Source organism: Condylura cristata, unplaced genomic scaffold (genome assembly GCF_000260355.1).
Source record: "Condylura cristata isolate star-nosed mole 26May11 unplaced genomic scaffold, ConCri1.0 scaffold00009, whole genome shotgun sequence".
NCBI classification, from domain to species: domain Eukaryota; kingdom Metazoa; phylum Chordata; class Mammalia; order Eulipotyphla; family Talpidae; genus Condylura; species Condylura cristata.
The window spans coordinates 49,426,711-49,451,971 of record NW_004567110.1 but is presented as its reverse complement, the minus strand read 5'-3'; positions in this window follow the sequence as shown (position 1 = coordinate 49,451,971).

Below are 25,261 nucleotides of genomic sequence, written 5' to 3'. Positions count from 1 at the left end.
TGGGGATCGAACTCATGCGGAAGTGGCTTAAGCTTCTTAGTGCTGTGCTTTAACCCGCTGCGCCACCAGGGAGGGCCTCTAGAAATCATTTTTTTATTCACACTGGTACTAAGATTTATACAATAAAATTTTTTTTAAGATTTATTTATTTATGCATACAAAACTGGGGCACAGGCGCCGGGGAGATGAGAGGATTCACCAGATACAGGAAAGGGGATCAACAAAGTACACTGCTGAGGGGAGCAGTGAATAAGACAGGAGAGGTCTGCTGTGCCATGTGGGTGACCTCTGGGGCTGGGGATCGAGATCTCACTGAAGCCGCTGCAGCTAACTTGCAGTGCTGCGTCCTAACTTGCTGCGCCGCCAGGGAGGGCCCGATTTATATAATAAAATTTTAAATTGAAGGTTGTTGAGATCAGAAATGGAATAAATTCTTCCACTACTGACAAACCCCACCTTCATATAACATAAGGTAATAGTCATTTCAGGAAATTCCCAAGAAGCAGAGTTACTCTGGAACAAAGATACTGAAAATTACAAAATGAATGTATTGAAGGAGAGGTATGTCAGTCAGTACAACCCAAGGAATATATTAAATAATAGAGTGGAGGTGGAGAAAAGCAGAATAGTTTGCTTAGTTCTGTTGAAAGGCACATGTCACAGGACTCAACACCCTCACGTCTTCCCCATATTCTCACTGCCCAAATTTTTCCACAGCAGTGTCCTTTGAAAATGCACAAAAATTGTGGCCCTCCCTGGTGGTGCAGCCAGTTAAAGCACAGCACTGAGAGGTTGGGCCATTTCAGCATGAGTTCGATCCCTGCCTGCCCCTGAGGTGACACATGGGGAGGCAGACCTCTCCTGACCCACCGCTGCTTCCCTCAGCAGTGTACTTGGTCATCTGCCTGTTCTGCTCCCCACTCTGTCTCTGATGAGTCCTCTCACTGCCCCTGCACCTTTGAACTGTACCCCAGTTCTGTATGCACAAATAAATAAATCTTTAAAAAAAGAAAATGTATAAAAACTCTCTTACTCAGCTCATGTGGTTTTGTGTGAAAGTTGGCACTATAGAAAGTCACAGAACTTTCTATAGTGCTTAACTAGTAATTCTAGTTAAGAATTACTGCCAAAAAAAAAAAAGAAAAAGAAAAACCACACCTAAATACATATCATCCCTCATCAGAAAGGAACAGAGAACAAATCCAATTTAATTATCTAACTAGAATGGGGAGGGGGATGCATTAAGTGCCCTGTGTACTGGTTCACTTGAGTTTTTAATGTTGTCATTTCAGACAAGGCCTCTCTCTTCATTCAGAAAGTTAACAGAACATGGTTTCTGCATGTCCCATTCCAAGTCTGTAAATATCAATGTAAAGAAGTCTTTGAGTGCCAAGAAAATAGCAGTTGGATTAGTCAAGAAGTAACATTAACAAAGGGCCCGCACCATTTTCCTTTTTTTTGAGATTTATTTATTTACACATATAGAACTGTGGTACAGGTCAGATGTGCAAGGAGTGAGAGAATTCACCAGAGAGAGAATGGGGAGCAAAACAGGCAGATTAACTGAAATAATCTGCTGAGGGTAGCCGCGGGCAAGACAGGAGAGGTCTGCCACACCATGTGGGTCACTTTCCTGGCAGGGGATTGAACTTGTACTACAGTGGCTGTGGAGAGCTTCATAGAGCTGTGCTACCAGGGAGGGCTTCCCTCACCCTTTTCCTTGAAAGAAACACACTAAATGTAAGTTTCCTAACGATTGATAAAAGATGTATAAAGACACTTTAACACTATTCTATTTTTTAATTGAGGTAATTTTGGCTTATCTTGCTGTTTGTATTTTAGGAGTATAGGAAACCCCTCTTCAGCTGTTACTGCATTAGTAACACCCACCACCTGCTGTCTAAGTCCACTGTGCTCCCACCATACTTTGCTCTCTCTCATTCCTCCTCTGCCTCTGATTTCCTCAGTTCTATAATCAATTTCTTGGTTAATCATTCTTCTTTTTAAGTTTGATTTATCTATTCCTTTGTTTAGTTTCTCTATATTCAACTCATTTGTCTTTCTCTTCACTTATTTTTGTTTAGCGTAGTTTCTTATAGCTCCATCCATATTGCTGGGAATGGCATGAATTTGTCTTTTTTGGTCACTGAGTGATATTCCATTGTGCCTACATTTTCTTGATGCACTCATCCATTCATTACGTTGTTTCCATATTTTTGCCATAGTAAGTAATGTTATGAACATAGGAATGCAAGTTTCCCTTTGAATTAGTGGGAGGTTTTGTGTGTGTGTTTGAGAAGATACCTCCCAGTGGGAATTATTTGATCCTACAACAGATTTATTTTTAATCTTTTGAAGAACCTCCATACTGTTTTCCATAGGAGCTGGACAAGTTTACATTCTTACCAAATGCATGAGATTGCTCCTTTTTCTCCACATCCTCGCCAGATTTTTTAGTGCTAGTCTTTTCGATATGAGACATTTTCACAGGAGTGAAGTGGTATCTCATTGTAATTTTGATTTTCATTTTCCTAATTTATAAGTGATGGTGACCATTTCTTCATTTTGCCTATTTGGGTCATCTGTTTCTCTTCCTTGGAAAAGTGTCTATTAAGCTCTTTTGTCCATTTTTTCATTGTATTATTTGTTTTTTTATACTGAGTTGTATGAGCTTTATATACATTCCTTTATTGTTTGTTCATCCATCTGAGATGAGTCCTTTGTCAGATGTATGGTGTGCAAGTATTTTCATTTTAGTTATGGTTTCTTTTGCTGTGCAGAAGTTTTTCAGTTTAATGTAGTACCAGTTGTTAATATTCTCTTTCATTTTCATGTTGTTAATGAATTCACAAAGACATCACAAACTGCTTTGTCTATATTTTCTGCTATGTGTTGAGTGGTTTTTAGATCTTACCACTAAGTCTTTTATCCATTTTGAGTTGATTTTTGTGTATGGTGAGAGATAATGATTAGTTTCATTGTTTAGCATGTGACTGATTAGTTTTCCCAGTACCACTATTGAAGAGGATTTTCTTGCTCAATGTATACTCTTGGTTCCTTTATTGAAGATTAACTGTCCCTATAGATGTAGGTCTATTTCTGGGTTCTTAGTTCTATTCCATTTGTCTCTGTCTTTGGAATCAATCTTATAAAATTGCTTCTTTAGCTGGAGAATGAGGAAAATGGAAGGTAATGATCACAATTTCAGTTACATAGAATAAATAATTTCTGGAGTATAGAGAACTACTATATTCTTAAAATTTGCTGAGAATTTTACTGTATATTACATTATATCTTAAGTAGTTCTTGCCACAAAAAAATAGTACTACTACTAATAATAAAAAATTACAGGAAACTTTGGGAGGAAATAGATGTCTATGGTATTGGTAATTATGATGTTATCATGTACGTATCCTTATCCTCATGCTCAGTAAATTGTATACATTTAATATACACAGCTTTTTTCCTCAATAAAGTGGTTTTATAAAATAACTTATTTCTTTTCCCAGGTATCCCATGGCCACAGTAGCAGTCCATGCTCAGTAAGAAAAATTATTTAAAAAAAATTAAATGGGGCCCTCCCTGGTGGTGCAGCAGGTTAAAGCACAGCACTAAGGAGCTAAAGCCATTTCAGCATGTGTTCTGTCCCCACCCTGGAGGTGACCCACATGGCACAGCAGACCTCTCCTGATCTGCCTGCTGCTCCCCTCAGCAGTGTACTTCGTAGCTCTGACTGTTTCCCCCACTGTCTTGGGTGAAGCCTCTCACCACCCCCATACCTCTGGCCTGTATTCATAAATAAATAAATATTTTTTAAAATTTAATTAATTAAGTGAATGCTTAAATGAATTAAGCTGAAGTAAGTGAACTCAAGGGATAGAGACAGTGTATAAAATTCTAGAATGCTCTGTTTCACAGGAATTTCTTTTCAGAATCCCAGTGTTTCCTAATTTTTTTGAGAAAATAAACTGTGAAGTTGGATTCCTAGATTATAATCTAAACTCCAACACTTAAAATTTGCATCACCATGTGCAAGTTACTAAAATCCCACCAAAAAATAATAAGATCACCTTACTTACTGCTGCTGGGAGAGCTTATGATTAGTTTTCCTAAAGCATTTAATAAAACACATGGAACAGGTGAGTGTTCTGTGTTAGCTGTTTAATTGTTGTTTTTGTTGTTAATCTTGAACTTATCATTTTGAATACTATTCTATTTTGCTGCCAACAAAGATCATGCTACCGAGGAACAGATCAGAAGTGATTAATAATTTTTCTGTCTACATTGTACAGGGGTGGAGAGGGGAATCAGATCAAAACTAGGGCCAAAAGAGCACATGGGACTATGGTGATGGCACATGGGTGAACTGGTGGTGGGAAGAAATAGGGATTACAACTGAGAAGGAAAAATGTACAAAATAAAGAATGCAGGAAAATAAAATTTAAAAAAGATTTTTTTTTCTACATCTTGAAACTTTGTTAAGGATTTTCTCATAACATTGTCTGGTTAGAAAAAAACAATAGAAGTTCTCTATTGGGGGGAGGAGAGATATTATTCCCTTTATGAGTTCTTCATTCAAATGTACATGCAATTAAAGAAAAAGCAGAAGATAAACCTTAATTTTTAACTTTTTCAACTAAGGATGCATGTTTATTCACAAATCCATATGAATATAAAACCTAGAGCTTTAAACTCAAATTTTGATTTAATGAAACCAGATGTTACATACACCACTTTGACTTTAATCTCAGCAGAGTCTCCAAGACAATAAATATCTCCTTTCTAAGTGATGTGTAAAGCCATCAGTAAGAACATGTATAGAACTTTCTTGAGAACTGGTATTTAACAATTTGCTTGCGATATGTGAAGTGTCAGAGACTATAGGTGTATTTATAGGAGAATTATAGGAGGGTTCCTATGTGTTGTGTCCACTGGCTCAGGATTCAAGGTCATCAGTGATAAGTCATTGCTTTCCCCTTCAAGTCTCAGGAAAAGACTTCATTTGGATCCCTTTTTGAATTTGATAAGTGTCCTTTAAAGATGAGGAACACTGTGGACTGCTGTCTGACTTGGATTTGAGAGGAAAACAATGACCATCAACTCTGACAGTGAAGTAAAGATGGCTACTAGTGTCAGCACAGGCTCCTAGGACTTTTGGAGCAAATGAATCCTGAGTCTCCGTATGTGGCCTCTCAGGTGGAAAAAGAAGCATGAAACCTAAAACTTAACCTAAGTAGGTGAAGCATCTCCAACAGGGCATTAACTGCTGTATTCCCAGGGCTGAGCACCACACGTGCGACCAAGCCAGTGTAGATATGTTTGTAGGTACAAAACCCCAGCAATTCTTTTTTTTTTTTTAAAGACTTATTTATTTGTGCATACAGAACTGGGGTATAGGCCAGAGGTGCAGGGGTGGTGAGAGACTTCACCAGAGACAGAGCGGGGAGCAGATCAGACGGATCTACTGAAATACACTGCTGATGGGAGCAGCAGGCAGGTCAGGAGAGGTCTTCTGCGCCATGTGGGTCACCTCCGTGGTGGGCATTGAACTCATGCTGCAGTGGCTTTAGCCTCTTAGTGCTGTGCTGTAACCCCCTGCACCACCAGGGAGGGCTCCCCCAGCAATTCTTTATTCTTGTGTGTGTGTCTGTGTGTGTGTTTGTGTGTGTGTGTGTGTGTGTGAGAGAGAGAGAGAGAGAGAAAGAGAGAGAGAGAGAGAGGAGATATCTTTCGTAAAATCCATGAAAGCATACTACAAAAAAAAATAATTGCAATTATCTCCCAAGTCCAGGAAACACTCATGCCAACAGTAAGATCTTCCTGCCTCTCCTCTTCTGTGCTACCTCCAGCTCACACTGAGAGAACATTGTATGGGGCAAATATGAAAGAAGAGCATCCCCTTCTCTGCCCCTGTAGCACCCTGCAAGCCTAAAAGAGGACTGTAGCCCCAGGTTAAAGGGAAAAGCTGACCATTAAATGAAAACAGGTGTTTTATTTATTACCCTAGCTTGACATATTAATTACAAAACTGAAATTGATTTATTGCTGAAGATAATCAGAGAATCTTTTGTTATCTGGGGTAACCAGAAAAGCAAGCATTTGACCCTTAGGGCAGCAAAGAAATAAGCATTGGGGGAGATGAATGAAGGCATTTTCAGAGCACATTTTACAAGCCCCACGTGCTCATCATGGCTAAGTTATTAAGCCTGGCCTTCGGCAAGCTTACTAAGTCAGTAGTACCATATGCTTCCCACCCTCTGCAAGGCACTCTAACAGCCCAACAGTGATACCCCAATTGGCACTATTTGAGATAAGCTGGGAGCAAAAAGACTACTGAGCTACCCACACCCCATGGAGAGCAGCCTCACCCCACTGAGACTTTTAGGCCAATTTGGGGGAAGGGAGAGGCGGCCTCAGAGACTCAAAATGGCCACATCTCCTACCAGCCTTCCTCTCTAGTCCACACTCAAATGGGGAGCCAAGTCAAATAGGAAAAGTGATGACAAGAATGACAATTGCCGGATTCAAATTAAGTGGCCCACCAAGTTTTTAAAACACCACAAAGCAGTTCTGAAGCATTTCCTTCCCATTACCAAAATTATTTACAATAGATTAAAGGGCCCCTTCTTCAGAGAGTCCCATACATTTGTCATCTCCAAAGACATGGTCATTCTGGGTAATGCTCAGGGTCTCCCCCTCTTTAATCCAGCCCAGCCCAGCCCAAACTTGTTTCTAGCAATGAGAGAGGGGATGTTGTCAAATTTAGAACTGCTGTGAAAAGTGTTATTTCTAAACCGAGAATAAAACTTGAAACATTTGGAATTTGTATTTCATTTGGCTCTGGAGGAAAAAAAGTTTGAAGATGCTGCAGACTTTGTGGTCTCTTTCCCTGGGAAGCTTTGGGGGCCATGTAGGTAAACTTTAATATCCTATTTGTAAACGAAGGAAGTTGTGATGTTTTTGAAATACTAGACTCTGAAGACTGCATTTCTCAGCATTGACTCAGTTTGTTGTAACCATCTCTTGCTCTCCTACGTGAACTGAGAAATTATTAGAAGACTTGTTTTATAGCCATGGGGATAATTGCCCTCCCTAGCTGATGACGCTTTCTTACAGTGCCAGAACAAAAGTCCCACCTTTTGCCTTTGTTGGATTGGCAGCTGGAATGGTCCTGATTCTTTCATCTATCCTCAAATGACATGCACAGACACACACTCACACATACCAAAAGAGTCCACACATGGGAGAATGTATCTGACAAGCACAATGAGCACAAGAGAGCTTAAAACGGGGGCCGTGTGCGCCATAGGACTCTTCTTGGCTTGGAGGGTTTGGTCTGTGCTTGTGAGCCACATGCTGTAAATGAGGAAGTCCACTGTGGCGTTGACAGGTAAGATACAGTAAATGCCTATCAAAAGTCAACTCACAAAACCAAGCTTTTGACAACACACTGTGATGCTCAGTGGGAAACATAAAATTTGCCAGTTGGCCCAGCAACAAGGAGAAGCACATCCAGGAAGTTCAACTTCCCCTTTCCTATAGCAAGGGGACAGCCCCTTTTGATTTCAGGTTGGCATGCAAAAAGGACGAGAAACGCAGACAAAAATTGCTTATGATCAAAGACAGTGAAGAAGCAAAAACAGTGGAAGTCATTTAGTTCATCGAGCTCCTTCTGGAACCTCATCAAAACATAGTGAGAGTAAAAGATTGAATCCAGGACCAGCGAATATTCAAGCAGGAAACAGGCATCTACTCACACAGACAAAAAGATGGGGCTCATGTAAATGTTTGCCTTTCATTTATTTTGTGCAAACATTTCCTTCCACGTAACAGACTCATCCTGATCCGCAACTTCCACCTGGTGTTCTTCAAACCAGATGGAAGTGTAAATTATTTAAATACATGATCTTCCATTAGCTATTGAGCTTAAGTGTCTCAAAAAAAAAAATTTTAAGTGCTTTCCAGGATTCTAGAAAGCATTTGCACTAAGATAGATAAATGTATTTTCAAGACACAACTCCAGTGATAGCAATTTTTAAATTTTAACGTACAGTCAGCATTAGCAACTGTAAGTAAGCATGACTTCTGCAAAAGATTCTTTTTACTGGAAAGGTAAAATCACAGTTAATGAGTTTATTAAGGACTGTCCTCACACATGACACTATCCCATAAAATTCAGACATGTTCATCATGACATATTGAGGAGCTAACCCATTTGAATTGTTTTTGCCTCTTAAGTTTCACCTATATTTTTCTGAGAAGGTGTTTGTAAGTAAAAGAAATCTGAAGGTAGATTTTGAAGTCATTTTCTTGAAGGGAAGCGGTGTTAGAACTCAAAATAATACAATAGGCTCTATGTTCACGTGTGCCATCAGAGTATAATAGATTCATAAGAGTGAAGAAATCACAGCTAACTTTCAAAGCTGTAGTTACTCACTGATTATAAAATAACAAAGGGGGCCCTCCCTGGTGGCGCAGCGGGTTAAAGCACTGCCCAAAGAAGCTTAAGCCACTTCCGCATGAGTTCAATTCCTGCCTGCCCCGGAGGAGACCACATGGCGTGGCAGACCTCTCCTGACCCGCCCGCTGCTCCCCTCAGCAGTGTACTTCGTCTATCTGCCTGTTCTGCACCCCACTCTGTCTCTGGCAAATCCTCTCACCCTCTGCATTTCTGGCCTGTACCCCAGTTCTGTATGAATAAATAATTAATTTTTAAAAAAAAATTAAAAAAATAACAAAGGGTATGTTACAGCCAAGTCTGCAATTATCATAAAATTGTAGAAGTTGAAGAGACGATAGAAATCACTTGGATCTGGACTTAATGACCTGATCTGTTTAAAATACAGATTCTGGGGTTTTGGAATGGATTCTGAGGCTCTCCACTTCAACAGGCTCTCTGGTAACATCAGTGGCACTGGCCTTTGGTTCAAAGCCCTGACCATCATCAACCCTTTTGTGGATGTCACATCTTTTGAAGATAAATATGGAAAAGGTATCAAATTTCACAAGAAAAGCAAAGCAAATCATTTCATCAAGCTTAGTGTTGCTCATAAATTTTATACCTAGCAGTTTAAAAATCAAATGAATGGTTAGAATACTGTGTGATGCATTGATTTTTCAAATTACATTAGTTCGGGGAAACACTCATCTCCAGTCATTTTACTCATAAGTTTATAAAGAACATATAATTGGAATTGTTCAGGTAAGTAAGTGTGTGGTATAGTATATTGTGGTATGTATAAGGTGTGTGAGGTGTATGATGATGGTGGGTGTACATGTGGTATGTGTGTTATTTGTGTGTGTATCATGCATGATATGTCTGTGTTCCATGTGAGATGTTGCTGGTATAGATATATGGTGTGGTGGGGGAGATGTGGCATACAATATACATGTAGTATATATGCCACTTAGGTCCACCTGTAGGTCCCCATAGCTCCCCTGAAATCAGAATTCAAAAGATAAAGAAATCTTTAACAGTTGGGGTGGGCAGAAGAAGTTTTACTGAGGAGATATGATCTGGATCTTCAAAAAAAAAATGCATGGGACTATGGTGGTGGCACACGGGTGATATGGTGATGGGAAACCCGCGGGGATTACAATTGAGATGGGGAAAAAAAAATGTGCAAAATGATGTAAAAATAAACTTTTGTAATAATAATAAAAAAAAGAATAAACATATGCTACTTCCATCATAAAAAAAAACAGACAAGGATTTGGATAAAGAGAAAATAAGATGGAAGAAGTCAGAAAAAAAATTATAGTCTGTAGTACAAATGTTTTATAGGAGGAAGTTGGAAGACAATGCAAGGTACCAACACCACAGTGCCAGGGTCCAAATCCACCAGGTAGTGTACCCCGCCTCCTTGAGGCTCTGTGACCCCAACTGTACAATGACTTTTCCTAGTCGTTATGTCAAGGATTTTACGAAGATCAAGATATGTGAAACAACAAGAGCACAGTTATGCACCCAGTAAATACTGTTTTATTATCACCACTATGGTTCTAATTGCCAGTTAAACTGCCAATGATTCTAGATAAAATTCACTTTATATAGAATTAATTTGGTTTCTGTGTACCCTATGGTAACCTATCAGCCTTCCCTAATTGATTAGGATTTTTTTAAATCAACTAATTCACAGATACAGAACACAAATTGGTAGTTGCCAAAGATCGGGGAAAATGACAATGAGTGAAAGGGTCAAAGCTACAAACTTCCAGTTTAAAATAAATAAATTATTGGGATGCAATGTATAGAGTGGTAACTACAGTTTACACTGTACTATATATTTAGAAATTGCAAGCAGGGAGATCTTAAAAGCTCTTACCACAAGAAGAAATAATTTGTAACTATATAAAGTGACAGTTGTTGACTAGACTAAGGGATGATCATTTGTAATATACATAAATACATGTGTCCCTGGTGGGCAGGAGTTAAGTCTCAGTGCTATAAAGCTGTTGCTGCCACTTTGATATGAGTTCCATCCCGGGCCAGGGAGCTAACCCACATATGGTGTGGCAGACCTTTCCTGTCTTACCCACTGCTCCCCTCAGCAGTGCATTTCTGTAGATCCACCTGCTCTACTCCCCACTCTGTCTCTGGTGAATCCTCTCTCTCACACACACACTGCACCTTTGGTTTATATTCCAGTTCTTGTATTCATAAATAAATAAAATAAATGTTTTAAAATAAATATTTTAATGTAATGTCAAGACATTACATTGTATGCCAGAAACTAATATAATGCAACACCTCCATTATACATTAAGATTTTTCAGACATTTCTAAAAATAACATCTTACGCTCATATGTACCCACCACCAACAAATGCCAGCTTTTGACCAATCTTACAGTTTCATTTACACTCTAACCAGACTATTTTTTTTTCTTAAGATTTATTTATTTGTGCATACAGAACTGGGGTACAGGCCAGAGGCTCAGGGGCGGTGAGAGGCTCCACCAGAGACAGAGCGGAGAGCAGAACAGGCAGACCGACGAAGTACACTGCTGAGGGGAGCAGCGGGCGGGTCAGGAGAGGTCCGCTGCGCCATGTGGTCACCTCCGGGACAGGCGGGAATCGAACTCATGCGGAAGCGGCTCTAGATTCTCAGTGCTGTGCTTCAACCAGCTGCGCCACCAGGGAGGGCCCAGACTATTTTTTTAAAGATTTATTTATCCATACAGAACTGTGGTACAGGTCAAAGGTGCAGGGATGTAGAGATGATTCACCAGAGACAGCACGGAGAGCAGAATAGGTAGATCAACAAAGTACACTGCTGAGGGGAGCAGCGGGGGGGTCAGGAGAGGTCTGCCACGCCATGTGGATCACCCCTGGGGCCAGGGATCCAACTCTCCACCTAGGTGGCTGTGGCTTGCTTACAGTGCTGCATCCTAGCCCGTTGCACTACCAGGGAGGACCCTACCCGGGTTATTTTAAAGAAAAACTCAAACTTCATGTCATCCCATTCTTATTATCTATTAATGAAAAAAGTAATGAAATTGAAAAACCATAAAGTCATTATCACACTTAAAAGTATACAACAATTCTCGTTTCCCCAACTACATCACTTTAAAACCCATGCATTGCACTTACTTCATCTGCTCTTACATTTTTTAAAAGATTTATTTATTTAGGCATACAAGAACTTAAATACAGGTCAGAAGTGGGGGTGGGGGGAGTGAGAAGATTCACCAGAGACCAAGTGGGGAGCAGAACAAGCAGATCATGAAGTACACTGCTGAGGGGAGCAGGGGAGACAGGAGAGGTCTGCTGTGCCATGTGGGTCATCTCTCTGGCCAGGGAGCAAACTTTTCTTTTATTTTCTTGGATATTTTAGTAACAGAACATTCCCCTCATATTATTTGACTGAGTACTGGTTTATATAGTAGGACAAGTGCTTGATTTTCAAAATAATGAGCTGGTCCACTAGCATTCTTCATAGGTAATTATTAAGGATGTTTTTGTTTTTGAATTATTATAAAAACCATGAATTTAAGCATTTAAATTTAAAATGCTTCAATTAATTGTCACTATCATCCTTAGTAATTGCACTGTCTTATTGCTTGCCAGTGGTGTCTCTAAGTTTACCTCAGTCCTTTGGCTACATCACTGATAGTTTTTGATAGTATCTTTTCTCTCTGGTGTGACAGATGATAGATTCATCGTGAACACGTCCTGCCCTAAATCTGACATTTTACTGAGGAATCCTATTCCTTCAGGGAGGAGATGATACCAACAGATCAGGACCTTTGCATTAAGTTTACTGATAAATACTAAGTTGGTCATCTTTTCCAGAAATTTTCAGTGAACAGGGCTAGAAATATGTCATTGGTCCTTGTTTTAAGGTAAGACACATCATGAATTGAAATTTAGATTTCTGATTTAAATTTAAGGCTTACGGTTTTAACTTAGCCTCTCATGTTACATCTTTTGTTCCTTCTCTCACTCCAAACTCTGTTTCCCAGCAATACAAACATCACTACTCACTTTATCCACAAAATACATTCAACAGTCTTAAAATAAAAATGCCAACACTACCACCTACAATATGATTGCTGAAAACAGTTTAAGATTTTTTTTTTAAACTCCATTTTCTTTAGTACATATTTTCCACTAGGGAATTTGGTCAAAGTAGTATACTTTAAAGTTGCTTACAATGACTTCTTTTTGTAAGATGGTATGACAAACTCAATATTCTGGTGATATTTTTCTTTTGATTTCTAACATTTTTTTATCTAGTTTATAATTACATAATTCCAAAATCAATATTAAAACAATGTCTATCAGAGAAACATACGTTTCTATATTTATCTGCTACACACACACACACACACACACTCACATTGTTCTGTTGGATGTTGAATTGTCCCCAAAGTGACATTAAAATTCTTACTTAAGTACCCATATGGAACCTAAATAAGGATTCAAATAGGTACCCTATTTAGAAATAGGGTTTTTGCAGATGTCAGCAAGTTAAGACGAGGTTGTACTCTGATAAAGTGGATCCTAATCAAATGACTGCAGTCCTGATAAGAAAGAGAAGGAAGTTTGAACACAGATGTAAACATACACCAGGGAAGATGGCCACATGAATACAAAAGCAGAAATTGGAATGAAGCAGCAACAAGCTAAGGAATACCCAAGATGGCCAGCAAGTACCCGGAGCTAAGAAGAGGCTCTCCAGAGAAGCATGGGTGTCGCTGCCATCTTGCTTTCAGCCTCCCGAAACATAAAAGAAAAAATTTCTGTTGTTTTATGCCATCTAGTCTATGGTACTATATAGGCAGCCCTAGGAAACGAACGCAGATTCTCACTCCCAAGCCCTTAGGTGAGTGGTATCATGGTTAACCATATTTTTCTTCATCTTGCTTTTTTTTTTTTTAATCTAAAAATAATGTCCTGAAGATTATTTCAAAATACTGTTAAAAACTACTATATCTTTTCACACATGCACAACACTCCAGTTTGTGTATATACCTTAGTTTCTCAGCTTGATTTCCATTGATTAAAATAAGAGATTTTTCTGGGCCCTCCCTGGTGGCGCAGCGGGTTAAAGCACAGCACTAAGAAGCTAAAGCCACTTCCGCATGAGTTCGATTCCCGCCTGCCCCGGAGGTGACCACATGGCGTGGCAGACCTCCCCTGACCCGCCCGCTGCTCCCCTCAGCAGTGTTGTTCGTCGATCCGCCTGTTCTGCTCCCCGCTCTGTCTGTGGTGAATTCTCTCACTGCCTCTGCACCTCTGGCCTATACCCCAGTTTCATATGCACAAATAAATAAATCTTTAAAAAAAAAATAAGAGATTTTTCTAAGGTTTGTTATTACTAGTAGTACTACTAGTAGGTTTCGATATGATATTTTCATATTTTTGCTACTATCTTGTGATGTGCTTCTTGGAGTGGGTTGTTGGGTCATAAAATAAATGTATATATAATGTTACCAAATGTTACTAAATTCTTCTCCTAAGGAGGAATTTTGAATGCCTTCTAGAGATGTTTGAGACTGCCACTTTCTCAATGGACTCTCAACAAAGTATATTATTATTTGACAGATGAGAAAAGTTTTTGCCATATAGCCTATATGCTCGTGTGAGCAATATCATCGTTCTAGAAGTATGCAAAATGGAACATGCATGTATTAATGTATTAATTGTTCTCTGATTCCCTGGTAGCTCAAGCTATCAGACACTAATGTATCGCATATTTCTCTTTTCTTATTTTGATATTCAGTATAAAATACATTCAAATTTTAAAAATCACCTTACTGGTAATACTTTAAAAATTCTGAAGGCATTCCATTTCATCAAAACAAAAGAAATCTTACTTCAAATGTTAATTTAGTGCCTGTTAAGCCCCAGTCAGTGTATAAGGCTTGAGGGAGTATTAAAAAAAAGAAGAAGAAAATTCTCTTAAAATCTTAACTCTGAGAAAAAAATGTTTAAAAACTAAATATGAATGTAAATCTCCATATAACTGTATAAAATTATACAAATACTACTACCATAAGCTTGGACACAGACACATAAACCGCAATAAAATAAGGAATCACTGATCTAGTTGGAAGAGGAAAGAATAACTAGTTCAGATGATTATATCAAAATTTTTAAGACTTATTTCTTTGAGATGATATACCTCTCAATGAGAAAAACATTTCTAGAAATGACAGAACTCTATAAATCACTCACAGTTTAGTATGGATTAGCTAATCCAAATATATTCCTTTTCATAAGCACATGAAATCTGTTGCCTTCTGAGCTAAGGAGCCTCCCTAGAAATAAAAGACCTGAATATCATGTGAGATGAAAACATGTGACAAACAGAAAATAACAGGAGAATATGAAGTGAACTTGGAAGTCTGTACAATATAATAGGGTGTGATATTAAGAGCTGGTGTTCTACAGTCCTAACAGACTGAGTTTGAATTCCAACTTTACAACTAACTAATTACATAACTTGGTGCATAATTTAAGAGTGCATATTTTAATCTCCACAGTAATCACTACTTTGTGACAGAGTATATGACAATACAGAAAAAAAATATGCTATAATGAAAGAATTTGATTAATCTAGACAAAGACAACAGAAGAGATGAGAGCACACATTAAACAGGTGGGTCAAATGAAACTCAACAATAATATGGGTGGTTGAACCCAAGTTTATCAGTAGTTATATAAAATACAAAGACTAACTATGCTAATTAAGAGTGTCAGAATGGATTTTTTAAATTATAGTTTACAAAGAGATATACCTTAAATATAAAATGTTTTGCATGATGTCTGGCATATGGTATACTCAAAAGGGAGCTGATGGTGGAAACTGTAATTAATATGACTGTGAATGTAATTACCAGTTTCCTGAGGAACAGGATGAAAGCTCTTCAGAAGATATATAAAAGGGTACATGGTTATTTCACAATTGTGCCAATTATTGATACACAGAATAGATGCTAAAAGTACTTCCTATGAAGGAACAATATGAATTGAAACCAAACATTGCATGCTTTGTTTTTGTTTTTTTTTTTCCTATTACTATGATACACTATTACATCAACATAATTTTTCTCTGTTCACAAAACTGACTAACACATAATGATAATTTGGAGCAAGATCTTTATCCCATGGTGACAATTAAAGATTTTAATTATTGTTTCATCAAGACAAGGATGGGTTGTTGTTGGTAGTTTTTTTTTCTTCACATTTGACTAAATTTTAAAGCACTTGAAGATCAATGTGCTAATAGTTAAAAATAAATACTGCTCCAGGCCCTCCCTGGTGGCGCAGTGGGTTAAAGCACAGCACTGAGAATCTAAAGCCGCTTCCGCATGAGTTCGATTCCCACCTGCCCCGGAGGTGACCACATGGCGCGGCAGACCTCTCCTGACCAGCCTACTGCTCCCCTCAGCAGTGTACTTCGTCGATCTGCCGTTCTATTCCCCATTCTGTCTCTGGTGAATCCTCTCACTGCCCCTGAGCCTCTGGCCTGTACCCCAGTTCTGTATGCACAAATAAATAAATCTTTAAAAAAATAAATAAATAAATACTGCTCCAAATATATGAGGCATTTTATAATCCTATATCCAATAATAATACTTCAAAGATAATCTATATGACTGAGAAGACAGACTTTCCCCACGGCACTTTTAACTTGGATCATGAAAAATTTATGATTTTTTTAGGCCCTCCCTGGTGGCCCTGCAGGTTAAAGCACAGCACTAAGAAACTAAAGCCACTTCAGCATAAGTTCGATCTCCACCCCAGAGGTGATCCACATGGCGCTTGCAGACCTCTCCTGACCCGCCTTCTGCTTCCCTCAGCAGTGTACTTAGTCAATCTGCCTGTTCTGCTCCCCACTCTGTCTCTGATGAATCCTCTCACTGCCCCTGAACCTCTGGCTTGTACCCTAGTCCTGTATGCATGAATAAATAAATCTTAAAAAAAAAAAGTTGATGATTTTTCTTAAGGAAACTCTAGAAAGAAATGTTTAAAACTTGAATAAAGAGTTCTTTTTGTATTTCATTTTGAAAAAAAATTAAACTACAGAATGCTTATATAACATTGCATGAATAGAACAAAGAAGTTCTTCAAATGGATTCACCAATTCCTAATAGTATGCTACACTAGCTTTATATATATATATATATATATATATATATATATATGTTGTATATAAATAAATATACAACAACACATACACTTACACAGAGCAATTATTATTTTGATGAGCCATTTAAGAATAAATCAAATGCATCACTATTTCTTACCCCTACCTAAATATTTTAGCTTGCATCTCCTATGAATGAGGACATTTTCTTATATAGTCATAGTGTAATAATCAAGAAAGTTTAAAAGTGAGTCAGTATTCACTTATATATAAATAATATAAATAATGTTAATATTTATATTTTTTAAATCTAGCTGATAGGATATGCCTGCAGAGACACCTTTCCTGACTCCCCTTTTCTCCTGTTAATTTTTACTAGATTTTTCTCTCACAACTTTTTACTGTCCAAAATGTTTTTGTGCAATGTTTGTCACAGTCCAGTTAATTTCCTTTCCTTCTAGAGGACAGCAGATAGGCTTCATTTATTTTTGTGTCCCTAAGGTCTAGGACAGTGCCAAGCACTAGCAAATATTCCAAAAATATTTTCTGAACGAATGAAATGAATGTATCATGCATACGTGGTTTTGCTTCTTTCTTTAACCAAAGCATTATGTCATTGATTATGGTCAGCATGTGGACAACTTGAGTATTTTGTTCTTCTTTGACTATACTAGATACATGCACTGTAAAATTTTGGTCTGTTTTGTTTTGTTTTGTTTTTTGTTGTTGTTGTTGCTGTTAAAGTTTGATCCTTCCTGAAGGATTATCAGACTATTTAAAACAGACCTACTATTTGATCCAGCAATTCCATTCCAAGGTATCAGTGCAAAAGTAGTAATGGGGAGTGATATATGTACTTCTGTGTTCATTACAGCACATTACAGCATTTAAAACAGCCATGTTATGGGAAACAACTTAAGTGCCATAAAGAGCAATGGATTAAGATGTGATATATGGACACAAGATGGAATACTGCTCAGCTATTTTAAAAAAGATAAGGCCCGGCCCTCCCTGATGGCACAGCTGGTTAAAGCACAGCACTGAGAAGCTAAAGCCACTTCAGCATGAGTTCAATTCCCGCCTGCCCCAGAGGTGACCACATGGCGAGGCAGACCTCTCCTGACCCGCCCGCTGCTCCCCTCAGCAGTGTACTTCGTCAATCTGCCTGTTCTGCTCCCCGCTCTGTCTCTGGTGAATCCTTTCACCGCCCCATATGTCTGGCCTGTACCCCAGTTCTGTATACATAAATAAATAAATCATTAAAGAAAAAAACATGTACAGTATTGCACAGGACTATGGTGATGGGAAGTCCACAGGGGTCACAACATACATGGGACAGAAATGAAGAATGATGTAAAAAAATATATTAAATACATTAAAAGAAAAAACAAGCCTCTTACGTATTTTTTTTAAACTCATACACAGTGTTGTAAACCAATGTTTCCTCCATAAACATATAATACAATCTAAACACAAAAAATTAAAATTAAAATCTCTGCTCAAAAAATAAGGAAATCATTTTTTAAAAAAATAACATTAGATCTATTCAGCTTCTGTCATATTGTCTGCTACTGATAAAAGAAACAAATACTATTTACAAAGGCACATGGAGAATAAGAATTAATTTTCATAAAATATGTAAAATAAATGATATTCACCAAGCAAATAAAACAGAAGTCAAATTAATGTTATATTATATATGGAAGGATATTTACCAAGGTTAAGATTTTAAATAACTCTTTCATCCGTACTAGAAAATGGATCAGAGCAGAAAATAAAGAAGAGAGTTTGTTACAGTTTAGTAATCAAAGCTGGACTGGATTTGTGTCAACACAGATGCCATTTCATAGAGAGTAGTCCTAACGGCACAACAGAAAAGAAAAGGAATGTTTAAAGTGACTTCTCTGCACCAATATCTTCTGGATCTAAAGATTCCATCGAATAACATTCATTGACTTCCACTATTCAATTCTTTGATAAGTTCGACCACATACTTTATCTTCACAACAAACCCGAAGCATCTATGTCATTATCAATCCATTCCATAAATAAAACTGATATTTAGCACAGAACACCAGAAGTATTATTGCATAGCATTGCATCCAAAGTCAACTTTGATCCAACATTATTTTATGTTCCACTAACAAAACAAAAAAATTCTGAAAAATGAGACAACATGCAAAGATGTCATTGATTTGAAATGCGTCTCTATTTTGGACAAGTTAATAATGTGTCTTCAAATCAATGAAATAAGTAGTAGTGTTGGGACTTGAACATGATCTAATCCAAGTCAGATACACACGGCTTGCATTGAAGCAGGTGGATGTAGAATACTGCAGATTTGTAAGGTTGGGCTTTGTAAGGCTGGGTGGTTTTGGAAAGGTGGCATTTCTGAACACCACCCAATTGAGAAAGAGCAGGTTTTGGCTGCCTGGGAGACAGTGAGCAATCCACACTTAGTAACTGAAAGCCTTAAAAGGAGACAGAGAGGCACACGAAGAGATATTAATCTCCTATAGTCACAACATGACTGATAGCTGCAAGCAATGGATTTTGCCTCTGAAGGCCTAGACACAGAAGTTCAGCAATTCAGCCACTCGTACAATGCAGTAGAGCAGATTCTAAATTAGAATGTGTAGTTTCTCACTTCCCAGCCTGTGTGCAGTCCACTTTGGCATGCTGCTTCCCATACACAACTGTGATTCTTGCTGAATAATTGAAGTCCAGGCTTTGTCCATATCAGGGATATTACTGTTTGATTTTGTGGTCCCAAAGGGACAGCGGCAAACAGCTGATGCCTCTGCTGGTTACTAAAATGGCTGTAGTATGTGGGAATTTTTCTAGTTTCCTGTTGAAAAAATCTCTAGGCAGTACACTGGAAAATGGAAGCTTCTTTGAGATTTTTTTAAAGCATGTAAGAGTATTTGGGTGGGCAGGGCGAAAGGTTTGTGAGATGATATTCTGCAAGACAGAATTGCATGTGAACAATAAACTGTAAAAAAATTAATTATAAATGGAAAACCCAACCCCTAAGGAATAGAGATAATGCAGAATAAGTTCCTGCTAATGGAAAGATGTGAATTTTAATACACACACCATACCAGGGTAATAAAGCTCACATCCATGGACTACAGAAAGCATGCTTCATTCATTCCTCATCCCAAGCAAAAGAAAAGAAAAATCAAAGACTATTATGAAAGAAAACCTCTTCAAATAGAAATCCCCAGATGTAAATTCACAAATGGAAAACCATTCCAGAATTCTATTTCCCCCCCCCACCAAAGTTCTTTGCCACAAGCAAAGAGAGATATGTTGTGTATGTTGTTTTAATCTATACCTGGGATTTTTGATGAATTCAAGTGTATGTCTTTGTTAAGGCAAATCACTGACCCTTTCTGGGGTCTTTGTTTGAAATTTTTCAATATAACAAAATCATAGGTATTTTACCAATGATATTGATATGAGAAATAACTATTAAACATTTTGAAATTTTTCAGTGTAACAAAATCATAAGTATTTTACCAATGATATTGATATGAGAAATAACTATTAAACATTTTGGAAGGGAACCTGAAAATAAACACTGTGAAAGACACAATCCTGCTTGTGGATAGGATGCTGTTCTCAGCTCTGTGACCCCCTGTGGTGAGAACACCACCCTAAGAACAAGAACTTGAGCTCAGCCTAATAACTCCCCATATGATTTGTCAGACCCAAACTTCTAAAAAGGCACAAGCAGCTGAAATTCCTAAAGCTAAAGCTGAACCTGAACTTCTCCCTTTATTATTCATGGCCATAAATGAAGTATATTCAGTAGTTACCCCACTCCTTATTCATCTGGAAAACTTCCAAGACCCCCAGTGATGCCTAAAAGGAAAGCATTCTAAACCCTCTCTCTCTCCACACACATATACAGTGTTTATACTATGCATACACACCAATATTTCACATATAAGTTAGGACTGAAACAATAATAACTGATAATAAAATGGAACAATTTTAACAATATATTATAATAAAAGCCATGTGACATCTCTCCTTCACTGTAGCCCTCTGATTCTGTACTCACCCTTCTTGTGCTGATGATACAATGACTACGTAGGGAGGTGAGTGACGTAGGCAGTGTGATACAGTGTTAAATAAAATAGGGGTCACTTGAACATAAGCACTGTCATACATCCACAGTCCATCTGATCATCCAGACAGCTGCTAAGTGACTAGCTATGGGTAGCAAGAACAGCAAGCCTGCAATGGACAAAGGGGTGATTCATATCCCAAGTGGCATGGTGTGGGACGGAGAGATTACATCACACTATTTAGAATGACAGTCTATTTAGAAGCTATGAGTTATTTATTTCTGGAATTTTCCATTTAATATGTTCAGAGTTCAGTTAACCACGGGTAACAGAAACCACGGAAAGCAAAACCACAGATAAGGGTGCACTATTAAAATTAACTAACATGACTAACTAAAAGGAAATTGTAGACTTTAGAAAGAGAGAGAGATAGTTACATGGAGTATGAACATTGGTGAGTTCATTTAACAAATGAAGCAATGAGAAAACAAGAGTACAAGGATTCTGCATTATGTCCAAAGTTCCACATTCTATACAGAGAGAGGCAGACTGATTTGAAGCATGGAGACCTGGGTTCAAATCCCATATTGACCATTTCCAGCTGTGAGGATCTAGCAACTCATTTACCTACTGTGTGACTCAGCAACCTCACTGTATACACGAGTTAACCTAGAGTATTTTTGCTGAGAAAGGAAAAGTACAATGACGACAGCTCTTAGCATAGATCCTAGACTCAATAAAGGTGAGGTGACTATTAATCTGATAGCCAGGAAATTTATTTTGTAGACAGCAAAAAGCACAGTCTGAGAGGGAGCTTTATTTATTTTATTTATTTAATAATATAAATTTATTTATTTATCTATATTTTACAACATTGTTGCTTTCTTTTCTTAGGTATAGGCTCCTAGAATTCCCACCCCAACTTACAACTTACCTGTGCACCATCCCCATAGTCCATTGTGTTCTTCCCACCCTCATTCTGATCCCTTTCCCACCCCCTTCCCCTTCCCTGCAGAATGTCTTCTGATTGATACTTGTCTATTGTTTGTTTTTTCTTTGGTCCTCTATATTCCATTGAATGGGAACTTTAATAAGAGTTATTAATCTAAAAATAGTGTCACAGTAAAAGCCTTCTGTATTTCCTAGAAGGCAAAAGGCAACATTTTTATTTTTTTCTGTTTTGGGTATCAATTTGGTATTAGGAGTTTTTTACTTGTGTTTATTGGCTGATTTGGTTTGGTGTTTTGGTGTGTGTGGTGTCTGCCACATGTTAAGTATTTGTCAAAATGAGTTTAAAGAGGGGACTTTGGTCAAGGATTTTGTCTTCCCTGTAATGCCAGGCATATGTTCATTGAATATTTGTTGTATAACATAATACTTCCTTTTTGGTTTTTGGTTAACATAAATTCACATATGTATTGCATTAGTTTTTTGTGTAAGAATAATTTGATATATCATTATATTGCAAAACGATCCCAGTAAATTTAGATAAAACCATTGCCACACACAGTAACATACGTTTTTTTCTTGTTAGGCAAAATTTAAAATCTACTGTTGTATCAACTTTCAAATATGCAATAAAGGATTGCTAGATATAATCATTATGATATCCCAGGAATTTTTTTTATAGCTAGTAGTTTGTATCTTTTGACCCCTCTCCCATTTTATCTCTATCTCCACTCCCCACCTCTGACAACTACCAGTCTATTCTCTATAGCTATGAGTTTGTTTTGTTTTATTTAGAATCCTCATATACATGAAATCATATAACAGTTGTCATTATCATTCTGACTTATTTTACCTAGCATAATGTTCTCCAGGCCCACCCATCTTGTCACAAATGACCAGTTTCATGCTTTTTCATGTCTAAGTAATATTCTACTGTCTATATATACAAGCATTTCTTTATCCATTCACACTTTGATGGACATTAGGTCCTTGCCATGTCTTAACTAATTTAAATACTCCTGCAATGAGCATGGGATGCCAGGAAACTAGCTATCCCTTACCTGTAACTAAATGAGCAACTTATTCTTTTCAGCCAATGACAGCTCTGGACCCATGCCCCCAGATAAAACATTACTAAGATATGTAATCATCAACCTGACAGTGCTTCCTGACAGCATCCCTTTGAAACTGGCCTGATTTTTATGTCTGCTTAGAATTATCCAGCCCAAGTCTTATACTAAGCCCTCTGAGTCCCCTTTAGCAAGTTGCTTTAGAATTCTCAGTGTGTACCCTCACTAGTTGCAACAAGCTAAAAAAAAATCTGACTTTGGTTTGGTTCCAGGTGTGTTACTGGTCTTCTTTGCCGGATTGGCCATATGCTAATACCTCTAATAGCAACGAAACAAAGAGCTATCACATACGTATTGCTTACTCTGTGCCAGAGGTCTTTTTAAAGTGCTTAATAAATATGGGGAAAAGAGAATTCAGAATTCAAACCAGTCTGTCTGGAAGCTAATCTTTCAATCACTGCTTTCCAGTCTTCCCTAAATAGAGGGCATTTGTTCAGCCAGGCCTAATATCCTCTATCTCTTAAAATGGAATTGAACACCACTCACCCCAATTCTATTTCATCATTTCCTACCTCATGTTTATTGTCAGAGGGATGAAAGAGAGAAAAAAGGGATGTATCAGTTCCCCAAATGGAATACAGTTTCATTTTGTTGTTCACATCCACATAAACCTGAAACTAGGCATTTCCTTTAAAATTTGGACCTTCCCTGTTAAAAAAGCTGGACAGCTCAGGGAAAGGAGACAGTGCAGGCTATGAAGTCCAAGTAGTCTGAGTTTAGTCCCTGTTGCAAACTTTCTAATCATGTGGTCTTTAAGCAAGTTACTTGACCGCTCAGAAGCGTGTCTTCATATTCTGTAAAATGGGCCTGCCTCAGTGAGAGATGCGAAAGTGCCTGATGAGTGGAAGCACTGAAGGCTTATAATTCTTATATATAAGCTCTTATAGCTGCCCTGTAGAAGACCTCAGTACCTACCAAGAGCACTTCAAAAGCCTCACATATCTTAAGAAGTGGATATGTGATTAAAGGACCCAGATGGGTCCTTTTAATGGTCTCTGAGAGTCACAGAGGCCATCAGAATCTGGAATGAGGATAGGGAAGTTGGGGGTGGGGTGAGTCAGAGAAAGGAGTCATTTTAAAATGAGAAAAGACCTTGTCAGACACCCTCTGCTACCATCCTAGAAACCAAGCACACAAAGAAATTAATAACGTTCCAGTTTCGGGGCATTCGAATTTTTAGAAACTATAAGATTCAGACCAAAGGGACTAAAATTCACAGCCACTGGACAACACATCTTTATTTGTGTGATAATTCTGGAGATTTCAGAGACAGGTTCTTTCAAGAGAATGAATGTGTGTGTGCTTGTGTACATATATATCCACATAACTATTCATAATATATAAAAGAAAGCTGTAATTGCTACCAGTAAATGAACAATTCCCTGTATTTACCACAAATCTCTCTTTAATGAACTGCAACCTATTCATTAAATGGAAGGAAAAAATATGAGGGCAGGAAATGGGAAGGGGCGGAGTGGGGGCCAGGGGAGGGAGTGAAAGAAATCACTTTATTTTCTAACATGATGCAGTAAGATACAAATACAATCAAAGGGGTTAATCTAATCCCTTTGTGAAGCACTGAGTCAGAGAACAAGACAAAAACAAACCTGTGATCTGGAACTTCCCAAGCCCCCACTTGGGGGGATTAATGAGGAGTACACGGCTGTGAAATTACGTGCCCTCTGAGTCAGGAAAATGGTCCTACTGGTGCATGACCTTGAAATGAGGGGACGCAAACTTCACCTGATCCACAATTACGAAGCGCCGACGGGAGGGGCTGGGGAGCAGAGGGAGGACGTGTAAAAGATTGCGTGAATGTGGGGAATATGAAAACCCACAAATCTCAACCAACCCGAGGCTTCAAGAGGGATCTAAACACGACATAAAATATTCAGGGAACTTTAAAAGGACGCTGGCATTTGTGCAGAAGCGCGAGGAGGCAAGCCTGTCCTCTTTATTTACACGAAGTAGATATTTTGTGGCTGTTGTTACGGACTTAGTGATGTTTGTCTCTGTTCAATTTTCCCTTTGCAATGAAAAATAGTTGCGAGATGATTTCTAGTCTTAGCTGCTTTACATGACAGTATTATCAAGGATTCATCAAGAGGCCATCTGTCGAATTTATGAAAAAAATATGCAAAAACAAAACAGATGAAAAGGAAAGAGCAAGACAGACTGGTCCAGGGGAAGATAGATGTGGCAGCATGTGCCTCCGTGTGAAAATTACAACATTTAAATACTGTGGAATAAATTACTGTGCCGAAAAATTAGTGATGCTCTCCCACTTTAGACGCTACCCTTACCATAAGAACATAATGAAATACATCACATATCAAATCACCCTTTCCTCAGACTATTATTATATTCTAATGAAAAATTAGGAGAGGAGAGACACATAAACCTCAAATGGGAGGAATGAAAATGAGCCAGAGTGGATTTGCTCTAGAATTGAGCCATGAGAAGCTTCTCCAACGAGCACTGTCCATATGGAAAGAAAAGCTTTTCTCCCCT